We start from the raw sequence: 14,429 nt of genomic DNA, 5'->3' as shown, positions 1-14,429 counted from the left end.
GAGACAAAGAAACCCTAGAGAAAGCGTTAGAGGAAAGCATCCAGGATGATTATGGGACTAAGACATACAAGCTACGTATGATGAGAGATTAAAGGAATTTAACCTTTTCATTTTAAACAAACAGTGATTAAGAGGATACATGATCAAATTGTTTGAAAGTATAATGGAAATTAGTTCAGTGAATCCCTGCTGTTACTTTATATTAAATTTAAAAAAAAAAAAAAAGTGGAGATTTATATGTGGGAGAAATTTTAGAACATTTTTCTTTCCACAAAAAACATAAACATATGGCATGTATAGTGGAGAGATAAACATTGGAGACATGTTTTTTTGAATAATCCAAGTGAATACGATGGATGAGCTTTTTAGGATGAATTGCCTGTTTTTGTCACAATTGTTCTAATGTACTATGAATTTGCTTCAAACTTGTCTCATGTTGCAAGCAGTGTAAATTTAAATGTATTTTTGTTGACAAAACACAGAAAAACTAGTGAAAAAGGGAAATGATTTTAATATGAAGAATTGACATTTTATTGTTTCATGTAGATTAGACTGATTTGTACCTCTATATACTGGCCTGACGTGAGCCCGTGAGTAAACATGGGAGTGTGAGTATAGGCGTCCTCTGACAGACTGCCGACCCACTAAGGTTTGGTTTCTGTTTTGCCTGTCGTATTATCAGGATAGTCTCTAGTCCTATGAACCTGAAGGTGCATTGTGTATACTCTGAAGAAGAATTATGACTTGCAAAGGTTTTTTTTAAGGGAATTTAGTCCTAATTAAGCTTTTTTTTTAATACCTTACTTTCTTCACATGCAACCCCATTTAAAAAAAAAATTGGGAACGTATGGAAAAATGTTAATAATAACAAAAAGTAGTCATTTGTAAATTTACTTTGGCTTGTACTCAACAGTATAAAGACAAGGTATTTCATGTTTTAGCTAATGAACTGCATTGTTTTTGAAGATACACTTTTATTCTGAAATTGAAGCCTAAAATATATTCCAAAAAGAATGTAGGGACAGGGGTAGTTTAGAACTAATAATGTGGTGACAATTTGAAATGACATGCCAATCATGTTTATAGTATATATGTAGACTCCAAAAAATGTCTAGTGCTTCAAGAGCAAGGATGGGTTAAGGGATGCCATTTTGCCAATAGATACGTTATCAGAAAATTCAGCACTTAATCCCCAAATACAAACTGGTAGGTTTATGGGCATTTCCCCCACTACAATGAATAATGTAATTAAGAGATTTAAGAAATCAGATCAAATCTCGGTGTATAGTGAGGAAGGCTGTAAACCACTTCTAAATGCACATGATCTCCAATCTCACAGATGTTATGCATCTTTAACTTCATTTGCCGCTGCATCCACAGATGCAAGTTAAGGCTTTACTATGAAAAGCAGAAGCTATACATCAACAGTGTCCAGAAGCTCCACTGACTTCTCTGGACTCGATCTTATCTGAGATGGAAAGGAGCACAGTTGAATTGTGTTTTGTGGTCCAATGAGTCAATATTTCAAATAATTTTTGGATAAAACAGACCTTGTGTTCTCCAAGCCAAGAGGAAAAGGTTGTTAACAGCATCAGGTCCAAAAGCCAGCATCTGTCATGGTATGTGGGTGTGTCAGTGCCTATGGCATGGTGTAGCTAGTACATCTGTGAGGGCACCATTAATGAAGAAAGATATGTATAAATTTAGGAGGAACATATGATGCCATCCAGACACAATCCTTTTCACAGGGATCTTTCCAACTGAACAATACTAAGTCACATTCTGCCCAGAATACAAGTGTTTGGCTACATAAGCAGAAAGTGTGTGTATTAGATTGGCCTGCCTGCAGTCCTGGCCTGTCTCTGACAGAGAATATGTGTCACATTATGAAGTACAAAATATGGCAAAGAAGGCCCCCTACAACTGCACAGCAAACACAGAAAATTTTACTTTCTAAACTCCACCAACTTGTGTCTTCAGTGCCCAGACACAATAGGTGCTATTAAAAGAAATGGTGATATTACACACACTTGTTTATTGTAGTTATCAGATTTAAGTATAACATTGAGTGTATATAAAAAAAAATACATTTACATGATAAAATATCAACTAATGTGTTGTAGTGTTTTTAACATACAACAGGGTGAACAGAATTGACAAATATCTCCTTTTTGTTTTTCATTACTACTTTCTATACGTTTCTAACTTTTTTAGAATTGGGGCTGTACAAAATATGATGTAATTACACTAATTAAAGAAGAAGAAAAGTATGATTGGCAAGAAAGTGTATAATTTGAGTTCTCATTACTATTAGTTCTTGGGTGTACCTCTTTAAATTGGGCATTCAAGAACAATGTGAAACCTTGTTATTTATTGGAAAGCAATCAGACATGCAATAGAGTTCTGACAACTAGACACAGAGTGCCTGCCTGTCAGGTGAATTGAAGCCAATTCTTGAGTAAATGTTTACACAAATGTGTCTTACAGAGAGGGATGATCTCCTACTGTTGCATGCCTTCTTGTATGATAGTCTTTTTAATAATCCGAACATATTTCTCATATACTTATAAAAAGACTTAGATTACAATAACAGCTTGAATTTTTAGAAGTGGTAGTGTTCCGTGTTCAGAGACAGGATGGGGTGCATCAGAGTAGCATGTCTGGCCTGAGGAGTGACTGAGGCAGAAGAATAGTTTCCCTGTGCAAAAATAGACTAGACTAGTGCAGCTTGGGTCATATTTGGTTCTCCCTTCTCACTTAAGCCAAATATTAAGAATCTGGTGAAAACATTATCATATCATTTGAGAAATAAAGCTTATGTCAATTCTTTTGTATCTATGGCAGAATGTGAATGTCTCATCCAAGCCTTTATAACATCCAAGTTGGTCTTTTATAATGCATTATTGTATGGGCTGGAGCATGTTCAGAATCCTGCTGTCAAAGAGCAGACTTACTTCAAGCTTGGGAACATATCCCACTAACTGTGAATAATGCATTGGCGTTAGCAATTAAATCATGCTTTCACCATAAAATTCTTTTTCTGATTTATAAGGCCTTGAATGGCTTTGCACCATCTTTTCTTTCTAATGTTCCCTCCAGTCTGTTTCATTTATAAGGTGCTTCTTTTCTGGCTCTTACTAAGGCTAACATGTGTGTGATAGAGTTCTGGGCCACAGTTTTGTGGATTACTCTTCTTCTAAAAATGTATGAGGTTAAATCACTTGGTATGTTTAAAACTACATCACACATATTTATTTTAATCTTTGCGCAATTGTTTTTAATTTTATTTTATTGTTTTCATATGTTTTTACTTATATTGTCTGTACTTCAGCTATTAGTTTTGGAAATTTATATTATAATCAATAATAATTATTATTATGACATGATGGATTGGCTCTAGCAGACCCCTGTGACTCTGTAGTTAGGATATAGCGGGTTGGATAATGGATGGATGGATGGATGGATGGATGGATGGCATAGTGGGTAGTTGTACTGGCTTGCAGCTCTAAGAACCTGAGCTTGAAGTTTGGTTCTTTTACTTTCACTCTGGAGTTTGCTCATTCTCCCCATCTACATGTTAAGGATATTTAGTGTCTGACTTGAACCAGCATGGGTGAGTGTAAGTGCATGAATGTACCTTGTGTTGAGTTGGCATGGTAGCCAGGCTAGAACTGTGCATGGGTGTACATCAAAGATCCCTGTGATGGGCTGCCACACTGGCTAAAGATGGTGGCTGGACTAGACCAAATATACTTTTGGGATTGGCCTCAGCTCCCCCTAGCATTGTAATAAAAAATGCAATATAGAAAATGAATTGATAAATTATTATTTTATAATAGTTAACTGATTTAGTTGGTTTACTAATGAAATCTTCAATCAAACAATAAGATACAACGATGACATTCATTAGTTGGAGGACACCACACCAAGCTGAATGTGGTCTGTGATATGTCAAATGGCTGCATAATTAAAAATCCAACAGAACACATTTTTTTTGCAATAAAACTAATAAGATTTTTTGTTAAATCTGAAAATTGTTCCCATTATTTGTTTAGAGTCAATTCCAGTGGCTTTAACTTTTTATGTGTGAAGAAATGCATTTTTTTTTCTTTGGATATGGTCTGTATTTGAATCTTTTGTTTAACAAAGAGTTTCCTTTACCATTTTCTTTTTCTTTTTTTGTTCGGGAATGATCTCACTGTCAAAGTCATAGAATTTAACACTTTCTGATGCTATATTATTCTTTCTTATTTGTACTTAAAGTATTAGCTATATATACAATATATGCTTAATGAACTTTTTGATAATAATAAAATGATTTTTTGTACTTCTAGTAAAAATGTTTTTATGTTTCATATTAATTGCAATATAAGATACTATATTAGTATTCAAATGTGTACATTACAGATTAGGAGAATCCTCCAATAATATTTTTGAATATTAAATTACAGTGTTTTGCAGACACAGGCGAGTGAAAATGATTATCCAATTACTTACAGACCATTTTAATGAATATATGCTTATTCAGTTTAAAGTATGCATATGTAATATAGTATAAATAAATCTCAGTTGGCCTGTTTTGTAGGACACAAAGTTAATTGCCTAGTTGAGCGGCTTATATATTAGCAGCTGGGTGATTCTCTGTGTTTTTCTTTGGATGCTTGCCAAGCAAGTGTTTCATCTGGCTGCTGTTTTTTTTTTTTCAAGGTACATGTAAATGTTATTATCATGTGAATAAATGTGGATTTTCATGAATTTGGTTCACATTTGTATGATCCACATAAGACTGATTGATTGCAGACATAAGATTGATTGCAGTACAAAATGGTGGGATAATTCATTATTTATGAAAAGAGCCCTAAGGGACCTTACAGATGTCTTGCAGTTCCTTAATTTTTAAAGCTCAAGCACGATGCTTCTGTGGTGATTGTAACAATTTTTCTAGGCACTTGACTTGACTTTAAGAAACACTAACACAATGTGATTCTATTTTATAAATAGTTGCTGTTTTGTAAGAACAAATAATACATATAAATAACACATAAATAAATATGTGGAATTTCTCATGGCTGTACTATAAGGTCCTGCTTTGGCAGAGTTATTCATTTTCCATAACTGGTGCAGCTGTATCACCCCACTAAGCTTAAATATACTCATTTTTGGGACACATTTATTGGGGACTCACTGCATGTAAGTAATTTTAAGCTCGCAGACATTTGAAACAGGACAGGTGCAAAATAAATGTGACAGCAGAACTGTATCACCCTTTAGAACACTTAGATAAACTATGTCAACTGTATTATCGTAGTATTTCCCTCTATTTGCCCTTTACCTGTTTTCTTCAAGGGTAAGTGTACTCGTCAAGTTCATTATTGGGTTGGTCTACTGTTGCACTTTAAGATTAACGCACACATACATAGCTATACGCATACACACAGAACCTAATCACAACAGTGTCCTATGAATGACAAACATAAAGCTGGTTAACCTCTGGCACTTTAAACCACACTAGTGCCTTAGGAATAACACAGCCTGTCACTCACTCAGCACTTCAAGAGACTTACTTATTATCGGCATGAACAACAAACAATGTTTTAATGATATCTCAAACCTAAATATTACTTTTGGTCTACAAGAATACATTTAAACATACAAAGGCTCAGCACTCTTGACTACAGGCCATTTATCAGCCAAGAATGCCTTACTTTACATACTGTTCCCTACTATTGGGTGGAGCTCTCACCCGCAGCCTTAATAAACCTTGCAGCACAGAGGTAATGGCAAACCTCCAGCTGCACCAGGTGCTCAAAGAAATCTACCTTATTACTTCAATCACTCTATAGACATTAAGATAAAGCATAGAAAGTTAAAAGCAGCATGGTATTTATTACAGGAATAATAATAATACCAGTGGAACAAAGAATAACAGAAAATAGAACTGATAGAAAAGTCTGGATATATATAGTCTTTAGAAAAAGCTTACGAAAAAGTAAAGATGACAAGGATGAATATCGCAGGCGGCTTGTGATCTAGCACTCGTAGTTGCTCATGATGCTTTTGTGATGACCAGATTGAAACAGCTTCACGTTGACGTCGCTCTGTCCTCCTCTGACATCTTCATCCCTTCTTCCTCTATCGCTCCTCAGATGAGGCATATTTATTCTAAAATTCTACCGAGGGGTTTTGCAAGATGTGATTGTTAGATGCTCTGATTGGCTGGCTGTCAATATAATGAATTAATTCACTGTCTGTTTTCCCAAACAATAAAACTTTTTTTTGATGTTCTCTGAGGTGTCACTATGTCTTCCTTTAACAGGCTGTAAAATAATTAGATGTCCATCCTTTCTCAGGTTATAAAGTAATTGATAGCCTGAGCCACCAGCATGTCTTCCTTTCTTTGTTGGAACAGCTGTTTTAAAGGTGAGGTATAACTGGGAAGAAGACATGCTTTGATTAGTCCTGAATGTTGTTCATCTGTTGTCTTGTCTTGAACAAAATATAATGGAAATATAAACCAAAATGTACAGATTTTGTACTCCACAACACCAACTGTTGTCATAAATTGATATTTTTGGCTTTTTGTGATCTTGTTTGTTTTATTTTTCCATTATTTTGTTGACACCATTTTGTTTTTTGTATTGTTGCAGCCATTTTGTAACAATCTTGCATTGCCTTAGCTGAGTGATTTACAGTTGATATACCCGTTACTTTCACTTTGTAGAACTGTTTTGTGTTTGGTCTTATATTTTAATGTTAACATTGCACCTCTATGTTATTTTTTTAGTGGGTGCTTACATTTTTTGGCATTCATTGCTTAAATTCTTAGTCTATTGCTTCTCAGCAGTTGTGATACCTAACATCATTGGCTCAATAATATTTAAGTCAAATTGTGTGTTTATTAGTGTCCAAGATTGTAGACTTCGAAGAGAAGAACTGACAATCAATTTTCTAAAAGTCACAAGAGGACACTCTTGTGAAGCCTTATATGGGAGGTAAACTGGGTTGAAGTAAAGGATTGGGTTGAAGTCAAAGACAAAGGGGGAAATACGGACAGTGAGAAAGGTCTGAAGTTGCAGGTAACATTTGTATAGCTGCCTTTGACATTTTTTCCTGTTGACCTTTAAAATAACCTAAGATGTTAGTTGGTTAGTTGATACCTCTTGTTTTTGATCAGATCATACAATAAAATAGTGTTGGTTCCTGGCCTGCATGCAGTTGTAGGTCCCTTCTGCCTTGTAATGTAAAATATTAGCTCAGTTATGAAATCACAACAGCTTCAGTTTTATTTGCAAGCAGTTCCAGAATGAAATGGAAGAAATCTCAGACATACATTTATCAGTTTCATCCTGTTTCCTGTTTCATTGAAAAGTGCAATGTTCATCTTCATGGACACTGGAAGCCAGAGACTGTTCTAGTGTCACAGAACACATACACGTTAGTCTAATCCAAAATGAAAAATTAACACATTTACAGTACAAGTGGGTGGAAAGCATAATTCTCAAATAATGGAACTCATCGAGAGTAAGTAAACAATGCAAACATGTGAAAAATTAAACACTAAATAACTTTCTTTGTTTTGTAAGTAAAAAGTTAATTAACCAAAAACATGGACACCACTAATGTACTTCTTTTTATCTTTATTTTAGAAACCTGCACATTTACCATCCTAATTGTGAGCTGTAAACACTGCCAAGCTTATTTATGAAATTGCAAAGAATCAGTATCTATAAGTAATGTATTATTTAAAATTGAAAAGAATCATTTTGGGAGAGAAATAAAACATGTTCATATCCACATCTCAAACCTAGAAAGAGCTGAATACAATTATTCACCTATGGAGTTAGGTATTTTCTAAATTGTAGAAGTGTCCCATTTGTTTTCAAAGTGTAAATTTACGCAAAAAATAAGAATAAATATACGTTTTAAGATAACACTTTTTATGTTAATATATTGGTTTCTGTCTGTAGCTGTAGCATAAGGAAAGCAGCGAAACCACATTTTATATGGATTTAGTGTACAAGTAAAAGGCATAAGCAGTACCTCAGTTAAATTAGTTATAAGTGATATAAACTTCACTCAGAGAAGCAATTGTCAAAGAACTAGATATATGGCATATGTGCCAGATTTCAGAACCTTTAAAAATTAGAAATGGAAAAGGACAAAGAGAAAGAGAATATTCATCTGTTCACTTTTGCATTCTGTTTGTTGTATGTAATTGAGGCTGCATTTGAATTGAAAATGTATTCAAATTGACCATCTTGAAAACGATGGCAACTCACAGCAGAGAAGCTACAGCAAAACAAGCCTGATGGCTTGAATTAGTCCATGCTGACTGTTGCCTTTCTGGATTTGTGTGGTGATGCTTTGTCACATCATTAAATTGATTAATTTATTTTTAATTCCAACTGCAACAGAACTAGGTTTTGGATAAGCACTTACTGTAAAATGGCCTAAAGGCAAGAAAAGCAGATGTTAAGAGTTTCACAAATTATCATTCTTTTGCATATCTTATTGAATGAAATGCTAACAGTAAATCACAATTTTGTTAAAAGATATAGCTGCACAATTTATATAGTAACACAGATACAGTAAATTGTCCCAAAATTTTAATAACATACTAAACACTTGTCCACCTTCACTTGCACAGTTCACAGTGCTACATGTATATGACAATAAAGTCTTAGTCTGAAGTGGTTCCACATATCTATTAAAGGATAACTTCAGCATTTTTCAAATGAAAATTCTTATTTCACAATTATGGTGTACAGTTACTGTTCTTAAGTGAAACCTTTTTGTAATTAATTATACAACATACCATGCCTGTTTAAAAATAGGTCTACAAGGTCCAAATGTGAAAACAAAAGCCTTAACATCGTACTGAATATGTCCATCTTCAAACAAAAAAACATTTACAACTATTGATCCACATCTCAAGATAACACACATATCTTGTTTGAAATATGAAATTGTACTAAACTCTGCTGAGTTGTTAGCCATTTTACTGGCAAGTCGTTCTACAACTGACATATTTTCCAACAATTACTCATACAGCAGAGCTGGTATGATTATGAAAAAGCACTTGATCCACTGGAGAAATGCTATCCAGTGTAGAAAACTGCCAAACTAATTTGAGGCAAGAAAACATTAAATATCAATATGTGTTTAATAGAATTCCATTTTGTTAGAATGAAGGAAAATTGTCTTAAATGTAGATATGTGCATGTCTACAAAAAGTATTATACTGGTGACTTTCACATTCTGTATATAAAAAGTAGCAATAATAACATTTTTATCATTTAAATATACTGCTTCTTTGTGTCAGACTTTACTACTAAGCTTTCTAGTATAAAATAGAGCATTCTCACATATTTATCAAAAGAGCATTCCTTTGGAGCTTATATGTTAAAAAGTTTCATTACAGAGGGACACTTGAAAAAAAGTATGACTTATGGTGGGTCGCATTTTCTGTGTGGATTAGAGTTGTCTGGCAATGCTTTAATCACAAACCATGAAAGACATTTAGATCAGCAGTTCACTAAGGATTTAAACAGTCAAAGTCTTTAACAGTTCAGATCACCATAACCATATTGGTTTGTGAGGTGCAAAGACTGACCTTTGACAAATGTGTGTACAAAACAACTTTAAGTTTCATAAAAATGATTAATTAGATAAATATGAGGGTTCTTTCAAAATGTTTGACACTTTCCACTAGCTACATGCAAGCAAATAAAAAGTGGAAATTGTTTTGTAGCACAGTTTATAATTCCACGTTTTTTACAACCTCATATTGTTGGTAATTTAGATATCTTGACAAATACCTGAATGGAATTATGCTGTCTAGAAAATATTTAATGTTTCAACTAAATTACACATATTCCTATTAAAAACTAGAATCATATTTTGCAAATAGCACCTCATTGTATGTGTCAATGGCAAAATACAAAGAAATACAGAATTGTTTTATTATTATTATTATATACTGTATTCTAGATAGATAGATAGATAGATAGATAGATAGATAGATAGATAGATAGATAGATAGATAGATAGATAGATGCATAAATAAATAAATATATATATATATATATATATATATATATATATATATATATATATACACACACACACACTATGGTCAAAACACATACCAGAGTGACTAAAAAGCAAGAAAAGTATAAAGAAAGTGCACTTATGAAAACTTATCTGTCACAGTCACAGTGGGGCATTATGCAGATGTATTGCTTTTGGTATAAAGGAGCCCCAGTAGCGTTTCTTGACACACTTCTGCTGAATGATTTGTTTGCTGAAAGTACTCAGTGTTAGTGTGTCAGAGAGGTGATTTGCAGCATTGTTCATAATGGCACTCAATTTTGTTTTAATTCTCTCCTTTCTTAGTACCTCTAGAGCAGGGGTCTCCAACACGTCGCTCATGAGCTACCGGTAGCTCGCAACCCCTTTTCAAGTAGCTCGCCAAAGGGTTAATGAATCCTACATAAATTTGAAAACTTAGTCAAATTAAGGGTGAGAGATCTTTCCAAAAAATCATATCACGATCCACAATCTGAATTACAATCTATCTTTTCAATGTGGCATATACTTAAGAGAATATCCGGACTCAAACTCATCAAGACCTAAGTAACACTTTATTTTAAATATCAAACAAAGTTGAAATCAATTGTTCTCTCATTTGCTGGCTAAGTGGAGTTAAGGAACACGCCCCGAAGCTGGCGAGTGAGTGAGGAAGGCCCCTCACGTAATGGATCTGGATCTCAGATTCGCACAAATAAATTGGTACCACAAGCGAACTATGATACATAGCAAAATGAGAGAGTCGTAAAATCAACCGGAATGTTCAAGCAAATTATAGAAAAAAACCCGATCTAAATCCGTTAAGTAGTTCTGCTGTGAACAGCGGACAGACAGACAGACATTGGATTTTATATATTATATATTAGTCAACCTTCAAAATAATGTGCAGTTAAAGTCTCAACAGCATTCTCAGCATTTCTGGAGCTTAGTAGAGCCAGATAACTACATGAATCTTCACCAAGCAGCTCTGAAAATATCTGCTTTGTTTGGGTCTACATACCTCTGTGAGACTGCCTTTTCTAACATGAATGTCATGAAATCAAAGTTCAGAACAAGACTGACAGATGAACATTTAAATGACTCCATAACAGTGAACCTAAGTGGCTACACTCCACCATACACCTGCCTCTCTTGTTGACTCCATGCACTGCCAGTCATCTGACTAACTAAAAAACGCATCACACATGCAACTGGACATGTGAATACTGTTGTGAAGTGAAACAGTGACATGGAACAAAATAACAAATGAATAAGTCATATCTGTGTATTTGGAATTGCATTGTTTTGTTTTGACAGCATTCATGTTTTAATGCAATAGTGTGAGATCTACTAGAAAATGCATACAGACATACAAAATGCACTTACAGGTGAACTAAGTATTTTTTGTGATGTTTTAATGCAAAATATGAGCTGTGGACACCAACATTTTGTAAATGTTCATGCAAAACAAGCTTATTCAGTTTGTTTGGGTTGAAATAAGCTATGAGAATAAACATTAGAAAACATGAGTAGCTCTCGGCCATTTTCATTTTGTAAAAGTAGCTCTCAGGGCAAAAAAGGTTAGAGACCCCTAGTCTAGAGGGTCCAGAGTGTGTCTTATAACTGAGCTTGCCCTTTTAATTAGCTTGATCTTTCAGTGGGCCCAGTGGTACCAGCCCAAATGTGAAGGATGTCACTTCCCAAAGTAAAGGAAAACAGTCTCCTAAGGAAGAAGTGTCTACTCAGACCTTTCATATGTAATTTGTCTATGCTTCCGAGACCAGTCCAACCTGTCATTAATGTGGACCCCCAAGTACTTGTAGGAGTGGATCACTTCTATATCCACTCCCTGAATAGTGACCGAACATAGAGGCTCTTTGGTGTGGTGAACGTCAATAACTAGTTCCTTGGTTTTGGTGATATTAAGATGTAGACAATTCTCTTTGCATCAAAAAACAAAGTTCTCCACTTGACTCCTACACTATCCCCTTTATTCGTACACCCCATACATGCAGAATCATCTGAGAATTTCTGCAAGTGACATGTCCTGGTGTTATATTTATAGTCAGAGGTGTGCAGAGTGAAGAGAAAAGGAGACAGGACTGTTCCTTGTGGTGCTCCAGAGTTGCTCACATCTGTATTAGAAACACAGTCCTTGAGTCTGACAAATTGTGCCCAACCCGACAGATAGTTCATTACCCAGGACACCATAGGCTTTTGCCCCTGCATATCTCTGGGTTTACCCCTTAAAGGGGGTGACTGGATGGTTATGGAGAAATTAAAAAACATAATCCTCACAGTGCTGCCAGCTTTGTCCATGTGAGAATAAGCCTTGTGACACAAACAAATAATTGCATACTCCACTCCTATTTTTGTCCAATAGGTAAACTGCAGTGGGTCCAGGTGGTCTACCACAAGACAACTCATATAGTCCAGGACCAGTCTCTCAAAGGTCTTCTTGATGTGAGACATAAGTGCCACTGGTCTATAGTCATTCGATGAAGAGGTGCCTGCCTTCTTTGGAACAGGAACAATGGAGGATGTTTTCCATGACAAATGCACTTTCTGGAGCCTTATGGACAGACTGAACAGGTAACAGAGGATACTATAAAGTTGGTCAGCACAGACTTTAAGAACTCAAGGACTGATTCCATCTGGTCCGGCAACTTTTCCTGTGTGTAATTTCCTTAGTTTTCTCCTTACTTGGTCTTTAGTTATGGACAGCCCACACTGATCATTAGAGGTGGACTCATCATCGGCCATTCCAGCAGATGTGGTAGGAGTTCTTGATGTAGTAGGGATGGTGTGGGGAGACTGGTAATTAGAAGAAGGTAGCAATGGTAGAGAAGATCTATTAAAAAATTGGTTTAGTGTGTAAGCTTTGTCCACATCCCCTTGTAGCACCTTAGCCCTGGATTACCTGAGTTCATTTATTAAATCCAGTCCTTTCCTATTATTCTGAGTGAATTTGTTTTCTGTTTTAGCTACAATGTTAATAGTGTTACATGTGTTTATTATTTTCAATGTTCTTCATTTCTTATTAGTTTTGTGTATTACGTAATTTCCGTCTGTCTAGGCTCGTTCTATTATGTTTCATATTTTTTGGGTGGTCCTCCAAGAGGTGGGGCCACCTGATCATCTCCATCAAGTGACTGGCTTTAGCCCTATAAAGCAGTGGTCCCCAACCTTTTTGACAGCAAGGACCACTTTATTAGATGCAAATTTTTCCACGGACCGGTCTGGGGGTTGGTTGGGGGGGCAGTTTTATACACAATTTACATAACATTTCTATTATTATTAAAGTTATTAAGCAGTTCACATACGTTTGCAATCTGAGATTTTTCTTCTTTTTTTGCATATAACAAAGACATATGCTTTACATTTGACAATCCAACAGATTGCACATCACAAACATTAACACTGCAATCTTTTTTTCGTGTCTGCCATTTCTATAGGAGGGTGACAATGAGTTAAATTCCAATGGATGTTTTTCAAATGTTGACAAGCAATAAGCAAAAGGAATCAATGAAAACCACAGACAACAAAAACAGCAAAAAAAGAAAAAAAACAGTACGAGGAAAGTTCGAAGAAAGAGATTTTTTTACAGTGTTTCTGTTTGGGGATCATTGTGCAAATGTGCACAACTGAGCTGCGACCACAGATCTAACTGCTCTGCGGATGATTCGTTCAATCATTTCAAGGTCACTTCATTGTAATGAAAGCATCTGTTGAATGTACTTCGTAGTAACGAGATTTCTATAGACTCATGTCATATGGGGAAACTGTCGGGACCATAAAAATACTTTGTTGTAATAGTCTCTCACCTCGGTCTCTCTCCTCTCTCTGCACAGCTGCAAAGCCCCGCCAAGCGTTCTGAAAAGTCTGAGTGAGTCGCTGTTGCCGGCAGTTCTCTCGCGGCCCGGCTGTCAGACGGCTGCGGACCGGTAGTGGACCGCGGACCGGGGGTTGGGGACCCCTGCTATAAAGGATGAGGTCCCATTGAACACATCGACTCTGATAGAGGCACTAACTTAGTGGGAATGTTTAAGCACTGCATGTTTCTTCAAACACGTATCTTTTTTCACTTTTTTCAGTGTTCACTGAGTTAAATATGTCGACTTTCCCCAGCAATGATGCTCAAATGGAAAAAGCAACCTATTAACTATGCCTAAGGGAAGACTGAAATTTTCAAGAAATACTCCACATTTTAAATTTTCTTAATCATTTCATGGTTTTTTAGTTAGCACTTGTGATCTCTCTATGTTTTTGCAGTAACCCCTACCATCCACTGGGATCTCAGTCCCACCTATTCTCTTGTCTTCCACCACCTCTTCGCTGCCATCACATTCTCGTGGATCTGA

This window comes from Erpetoichthys calabaricus, chromosome 6, assembly GCF_900747795.2.
Source record: "Erpetoichthys calabaricus chromosome 6, fErpCal1.3, whole genome shotgun sequence".
Lineage (NCBI taxonomy): Eukaryota > Metazoa > Chordata > Cladistia > Polypteriformes > Polypteridae > Erpetoichthys > Erpetoichthys calabaricus.
This window is presented reverse-complemented; position numbering follows the sequence as displayed.